The sequence below is a fragment of the Cynara cardunculus genome (assembly GCF_001531365.2).
Source record: "Cynara cardunculus var. scolymus isolate 2C chromosome LG 1, CcrdV1, whole genome shotgun sequence".
In the NCBI taxonomy this organism is placed as follows: Eukaryota; Viridiplantae; Streptophyta; class Magnoliopsida; order Asterales; family Asteraceae; genus Cynara; species Cynara cardunculus.
This window is the reverse complement of record NC_037528.1, coordinates 24743921-24751500: the sequence shown is the minus strand read 5'-3', so window position 1 is coordinate 24751500 and position 7580 is coordinate 24743921. Positions and strand designations below refer to the sequence as shown.

Here is a 7580-nt window from a genome sequence, read left to right as displayed (position 1 = left end):
TAAAGGAATGAGAGCTAACAACACTTTTCTTTTCAGTCTCTGCTTTGGTTGGTTCTTTTTGTTCTTTTTGGGTATTTTCTAAATAACTTTTTCCACACCTTAAAGTAACAACCTTGAGATGCTCCTTTCCTTCCCTCTAAGGTATCTCTGTATCACTAGGTAGAGAACCTACTGGTCTTTTTCTTATCTCCAAAGCCATTTGCCCCATTTGAGTTTCGACATTTTTAATTCAAGCTTGAGTTTAAGTTATAAAACCCTTCATCATTGCTTCCAAGGAAGTAGATGATTCAGCTTGCTATTTGGGCTTGCTTTGGAAAGAAGACTGATGATTCTGAAAACTAGCATGTTGATTATTATGAGTGCCTTGATGCGCTTATGAGTGAAAATTAGATTGGCCTTGTTGTTGAAAATTGGACTGTCCTTGCGGTTAAAAATTGGACTGTCCTTGAGGCTTTTGCATTGGCGGGTTAAGAGCTGGACTATGCCATGAAAAATTTGGATGATTTCGCCATCCAGGATTATAAGTCTGCGAAAATGGTGTAGTCTTGTTGACAAAATTTACATGCTCAAGATTTCCAGGACAATTCTCAAAAGAGTGACCTTCACCACAGTACACACATTGCACTGATTGAACATTAGGATTAAAGGTATTAGCATCAGATTGCACATGTGGGCTAGATGTTAGATTTGAAATTAGCTTAGTGATTTGAACTGTTAATGTCGAGACAACATCTACCTCATTTATTCCAGTTGTTTTCTTCAGTAGCATTGCACGTGGATCAGACCATTGTCCGTTATTATTAGAAATCTTTTCAAGTATCTCAAAACCTTCATTATAGGTACAAGCTGTGAAAGCTCCGCCTGCAGTAGCATCAAGCATTTGCCTAGCAACGACATTTAAGCCATTATAAAATGTCTCTAGTTGTATACAGTACGGAATGCCATGGTGAGGGCATTTTCTCAGCACCTCTTTATACCTTTCCCATGCATCAGGAACTGCTTCGTCATCCAGTTGTCTAAAAGTACATATTTCATTCCTGGATTTAGCGTTCCTCGTGGTTGGAAAATACTTTTTCAAAAACTTTTCTGCCATTTCATTCCATGTAGTCATAGAGTGTGGTTGCAATGAATTGTACCATGCTCTTGCTCGATCCCTTAGTGAAAATGGAAAAAGTTTTAGTCTCAGGGTACCGTCTGAAACATCAGGGATGAGAAAAGAGTCTGTGATTTCCATAAAAGAAGGCAGATGAGAATGAGGATCTTCAGAAGATAAACCAGCGTACTGCCGTTTGTTTGAAGCATTTGAAACATTAGTGGTTTAAGTGAAAAATGGGTGGCACCAATGGTAGGCTTACGTATTCCTGTGTGCAGTTGAGTTAAGTTAGGAATACCATATGCCATGATGCCACCATTTTTAGCATTTGCAAGACGAAAGATGTTTTGAGCCTCATCCTCATGTGGAATATTTGGTTCATTTCTAATTATACCTTCTCCGTCAATGATCACATTTTCAGCCATTGTTTCAGAGTTTGAAGCTCGAAGAGCTCTTTGCACTCTTCTTCGTTGTCTGAAAGTTTGTTCAATATCCGGATCAAGTGGAAAAAATTCACCATGCGACAGCCTTGGCATGCACCGTGCATTCAAAAAGATGGTAGAAAAACTAACCTTTATAAACTTTACTTTAAAAAGAAAAACTTCAATGTGCTATCCCCGGCAGCGGCGCAAAAAACTTGCTCGCCGGTTTATTCAACCTTAGATTTCAAAACAAAAATAGAACTCAACGCAAGTATACACCTTGAACTACTGTCGTCTTGTAACAAGTAATAATGGTAAAATACCAGATATCGTTCCCACAGAGATAGCTTTGAGAAGTTCGTCAAAAGTCTAGTCTATAAAAACTAGTTTCAGATGGCGAAACGAGGAATTTGATTTATCTAAAATTGGGTGATTTGATTAACAACTAAGAAAATATCAATCTTAAAAAGAAGCACATGGTGCAACAGTTGATTAAGACCCTAAACAAATGATTCAGCAAAAAAGTGACATAGCATTCCTGTCACAATTATCTAAAATCAATAAATGATTTTATATAATTGTCACAGTATCAACTATAGGGTCAGACGGCCTCCCAAGAGCCCACACCAGTCAACGTGCAATCGATACGATATCATTTATGTTAGACGTCGTGAATCCTAGCACAACACAGTGTTACCATCCTACACCGTAGGGGTATAGCATTTGTCTGACACTAAAGCTATTTATAGTCTTCTCCTATTACCTCATGTTTTGAAAGTCAATACATTTTTATACACAAAATTAGTTGTCAATTAATTTTAATGTAATCATCAAATGAAATATTAAGTACCTGAAACAAATAGTAGACTATAATGCTAATAAGACACCTTTGTACTTTCACATCGGCTTTGGTCTTAATTTCCTGTTAAACCCTAAGTTAAGGCGTTTAGCTCATCATCGCTCGGTTTCTTCTCTCGAAGGATGTAAGAACTGAAGAATAAATAACTGATATGGAAAAGTAAATTGCAGAAAGTAAATTGCAGAAATTAAATTACAAGAAATGGAAATACTGGAATTTAAAGTACTGAAAATTAAATGACAGAAATATAAATGACTGAAAGTAAATTGTTGGAAGTTAAATTACAGAAAAGTAAATTACAGTAAAGTGAAATGCAGAAAAGTAAAGACTGAAATGTAAAAGACTGAAATATAAAAGACTGTAATGTAAAGGATTGAAATTAAATTACTAATAACTAAATATTATTAATTAAAATTAATCTAAGACATGATGTAAAGTAAGTACTTGATGAGATGAAGATGTGACAAATGAAAACCTTGAAAAGAGGGGTTGACTTTGAAGTAACTTGCAAGGCAAGTAACAAAACTTGCAAAACAAGTTTCGTTACTAAGACCAAAAAGTTACTTGCAAAGTTTTAAGAACAGAGTATTTAGTCTACGTAAATTAGTCGTGAGCCACAAAAGATGAAATCCAATATAAAGAAACAGAGATCGACTAATTCGTAACTTGCAACGAAAGTCAGAAAACGTATCGTAACGTGGAAATAAGAACAGAAATGAGATGAAGATTAAATACGAGCACTTGTATTAAAACTAGAGAACGAAATCACACTTCACAAAAATCAGTTCATGGTTGGGAGCACGAAAACCGAAAGCATAAAACCGAAAACAATAATCTATAGAGTAATTAATACAAAGATTATATGTGTAAATGGTAAAAACAAGTCAGAGGCGTTTTTAAAACAAAGCCTTAAGCCTCTATTTATAGGCTAAGGAAGCTTGCACATGGGAGCGACCTAATAGGACAAAAGGGTCTTCAAAAGTGGGTTTTGACCAAGCCCAAGGTCGTTGACCCAACAACTTCAAAGGAGCAGCCCAAGGAAATTCGACCCAGGCAAAAGGTGCAGCACACGGACTGGTGCTGTAGGACTCTGCCACACCTGCTCCTACAAAACTACGGCAGGATTTGGCCCAAAAAATCATAAAACATCTGCATAAACAGGGAATTAACATTAGATATGATATATTACTACTATTATATTAAAAAGAAATAAAAAGACTCAATTAAGACACTAATGGGCAAATAAAACAAGTGAAAATGGTTAAGAAAATGATGTAATAAGGTTAATAAATTAACACTTATCACACCCCCAAACGTGAATTGTTGTTTGTCCCCAAACAACAGAAAATGACAAATTAAAAGATTCAAATTTCTAATAAACTAAAAAATTGAGCATAAATATTCACTAGCCAAAATATGCATATTTTTGAAAATTTTGAATGAATGTGTCCTACTCTTGACTTGATGCTTGATATCCATAGCCCTTCATAAACCTAGCTCCCCCAAACTTAAGTCTCTCATATTGCCAAACCATAAGCTAGCCTACATTTCTTTTGCTATACTAGATTCAACAGATAATTTGGGACTTTGAATTGGGTTTTGCACTTGGCTTTTTCTTTTCAATGCATGCCTTTTACCTCATCTCACTTTTTCACTCCATAGCACAATTTTACTACTATGCATCTTATATTGAGGTATTTTGGACACTTTGGTCCTTTTCAAACATTTTGGTATACTTTGACACTCTTTTGTATGCACAAGACATAGAACTTTGTTCCTTTGTTTGTCTTTTTGTCTTAGTGCATATGTTTCATGAACTCTATAAAGTGTTTGGTACTTTTAGGACCCTTCCCCAAACTTAAGGGAAACAATGTCCTCATTGTGAGTGTATCAAGGCTACAAATTGGCCAAATTGAAATGAAGGCCCAATTGAATCAAGTAAAAACTTTGGAAATGGTTGGCTAGTTCTAGAGGCTCAATTTAAGACAAAGATGGTTTAAGCTTTGGATTATTGTGGTTATGGCATCAATTCAAGCATTTGAACAACACATTCATCATTTATTCTATTTTTGGCGCATACATGGCTATAAGAATAAATGCTACTTAAAATCAGTGCCCAAAATCCTAAAATGAAATAGAAAAGAAAAAATGATCAATACAAGTGTAATTGATTATCTTTAAAAGCAAAAAGACTCAAACCTAAAATAATTGAAACAGAAAAGCAAAGATGAGAAGTCACAAGTGTGACTTGATCATCTTGTGAAAATAAAACGACTCAAACACTCAAAGCAAGGACTTAGACAAAACCAACAATCCAACTCTAAGTCAAATTGACCCTAGAGTAAGGATGTGGTACCAATGAAGAGTTTCAATCCTAGCCAATAGTCAACCAGACTGTATTACCATACAACATGGCAACATGAGACCAAACAATGGGATTGCCATTGCTTTACCATGAGACAGTCTTAAATGAAACAAACAATGGGATTGCCATTGTTCTACCATGAACTAGACCAAATAGAACCAGACAATGGGATTGTTATCTCATGACACAACCTACACTGTTTTTTAGCATAGACTAGGGAGGTAAAATTTTAGAGCATCAAACATGGCCCTCCCTCAAAACAGTCATATCAACAGCCATCACAATAACAGCAGCCAAACTATTTAAACAACAAATATAAAACAACAAGACATCTCAAATGAGGTAAATAAGACATACTACTAAGATTAAAACAACAAATGACATGCCTAAATGAACAAGGACTGTTAAACATGAATGAGATAGGACATGGTGAAAACAACAAATAGAATGCATGAAAGGGACTGCCTTAAGACAACAAACACAGAAATACACTCATAACTCATGCTAGCTTTTGGCTAAAACACTGTCATGATATTCTAAAATAGCAAAATAAAACTAAGATGGTACCTCAAAATAGCATACCACAGGATAACAAAGAACAATAAATAGCAAAGGCAAATAGCATACTAGATCTAAAAACAACAAATTTAAAAACTAAAAAAAAGTTTCTGTTTTGGCAACCAGAAATGGAACAGTTAATGATCAAAACAGCAAAGAAATTGCATGGTTAGGACTGCATAACACTTAAAACAGCAAAAACAGAAATAACAATCCTAACACACGCTAAGTTTGGCTAAAAACATGCTTCACAAAAAAAACTAAAACAACAAAGTGAATACAAAATAGTACCTAAAGATCAAACATTAATTTGAAAAACAAACTAGACTACTAGGACCTAAGATACTACTATTAAAACAGGGGAAACATCATGGATTTCAAACAGCAAAAACACATGTATTATAAACAGTAAGTCACAGCATAAAGCAGTTGAAAACAACAAACCTCACAAAAACAGTAAAACAACAAAACAAAAGGTGCCATCTATCTAAAAGCATGCATAACAATAGTTGTTGTGAAAAGCTCTTTTGTACCACCCCTACTTCCTCAAAAAATTGCAAGTATGTTTTTCTTGCTAAGGGTGTGCTAAACAAATGCTTGGGCTTTAGAAATATACCTGGCCCACCTTCAAATTGTTGCCCTGGCCCTTTTCTTCTTCTTGATGCCCTTTCCTCAGTCTCTAACTCCTCACTGTCCTCTCTCCTTCTCTTTGAACTTCTAGTTTCAACTCTGCCCATTCTCCTCTTCCTTGCCACTTTCTTTCTCAGACTTGCACCAGTATCAATTTCCACCCTTTCTTGCTCAACATGTGGGCTGCTATGCTCAGGGCTATGGTGAGCAAAATATGTCCCCTCATAATAGTCATGAGTCTTAGAGTGTATAGGGCTTGTGGGTTGGTTTAGAATAGGTATGTATGGTTGAGTGGAATGGGGTGAAGGTGGTGGTGTTTGAGTGACAGGGGTGTTTTGAGCATCAGAGGGGTTTTCATTGTGCTCAAAGGGTGTAAGGCTAGGATTAGTGGGTGATAAACCACAAACAAAGTCTAATTCTTGAATGGAGACAGTAGGTGGTAAAGGGATAACAAGTTTAGTAGGTGTAGATGGTGTGATTGTGGGTTGAATTGGTGAGGGTATTGGGCTGGTAGTGGCTGTTTCAATAGGGGATGGTCTAGAGACTGTTTGGGATGTGGTTAGATGGTCAAATATGGTAGGTTCTACAGTGGATGATGAAACAGGAATAGAGGTGAAATGTGGTGCTTCCATGAAGTTGAATTCAATGGGTATGTCTCTAGTAGTTGTAGGTGCATGGATGGTGGTAACAGGTGGTTTGGGCAGGGGATGGATCACACTCTGGTTCCTCCCTAATCATCCTATCCATGGCTGCCAAAGTTGTACTAACAGATTGCTTAAAGGATGCATTTTCCTTTTTAGGTGCTTGGGCAGCCATAGACGGCTGAGTTTGGATCATGGAAATAGCAGGGGCACAAGTTGTTGTCTTTAGCCCCAAAACTTCATTGGAGGCTGCAATGGCCTCATCCACAGATTTCCTCAACATAAAGCCAACACTGGCTTGAGGATATACAGAAAAGCTAGACAACAGATCCATAGTTAAAGGTCTAGTGATTTTCAAACCTGTATGAAGCCTCTCTGTGATGCTTGGAGGTGTGCTTCAATGTTAGGCCTCTTCTTCCATGGGCTTGTGATTTGGGGCGCATGAGCCATAGGCTTCACATTTGGGCTTCTTCTTTCATGGCCTGCTAACAATAAAACAAAATGGCCATCAATTTCTTTTAGCCGGGCTTGGTTAATCAAGAGATTGGGCCGGCTGTTGAAAGCAAATCCCGGCCTAAAGATAACAAAATCCAAACCTTTTAATATAAACCTCATATGTTACATATTATGAAAGAAATAGATAATTATTCTAGAAGGAAAAATAAAATTAAAAGCTTACTCTAAAAATTTTAAAATGAAAATGGAAAAAAAAATTAACAACTTATAAATATATAAAGACTAAATATTTTGCAAAGAATTATTACTTTAGAAAGATAACCTCGACAGGTTGCGTAACAATCCTTGAATCAAAGAAAGGTTTCACTCGTTGCCCGTTCACTTTGAAAGTGGTGCCCCTTTCCGGATCTATTAGGTCAATAACTCTGTAGGGGTATACTTTGGCAACAACAAAAGGTCCAGTCCATCTGGAATTCAGCTTTCCAGGAAATAACTTTAACCTTGAATTGAACAATAGGACTTTTTGGACTTCTGTGAATTCTTTTGGAAGAATCTT

At 36.3% G+C, this 7580-nt stretch overlaps 1 non-coding gene across 1 annotated transcript; it reads left to right on the top strand.

The window, feature by feature from the left end:
• Positions 1-938: 938 nt before the first annotated feature.
• Positions 939-1045, top strand: LOC112503267. The gene has a single exon (XR_003067912.1). It is a non-coding gene; the product is annotated as a small nucleolar RNA R71 (small nucleolar RNA).
• The last annotated feature ends 6535 nt before the right edge of the window (positions 1046-7580 follow it).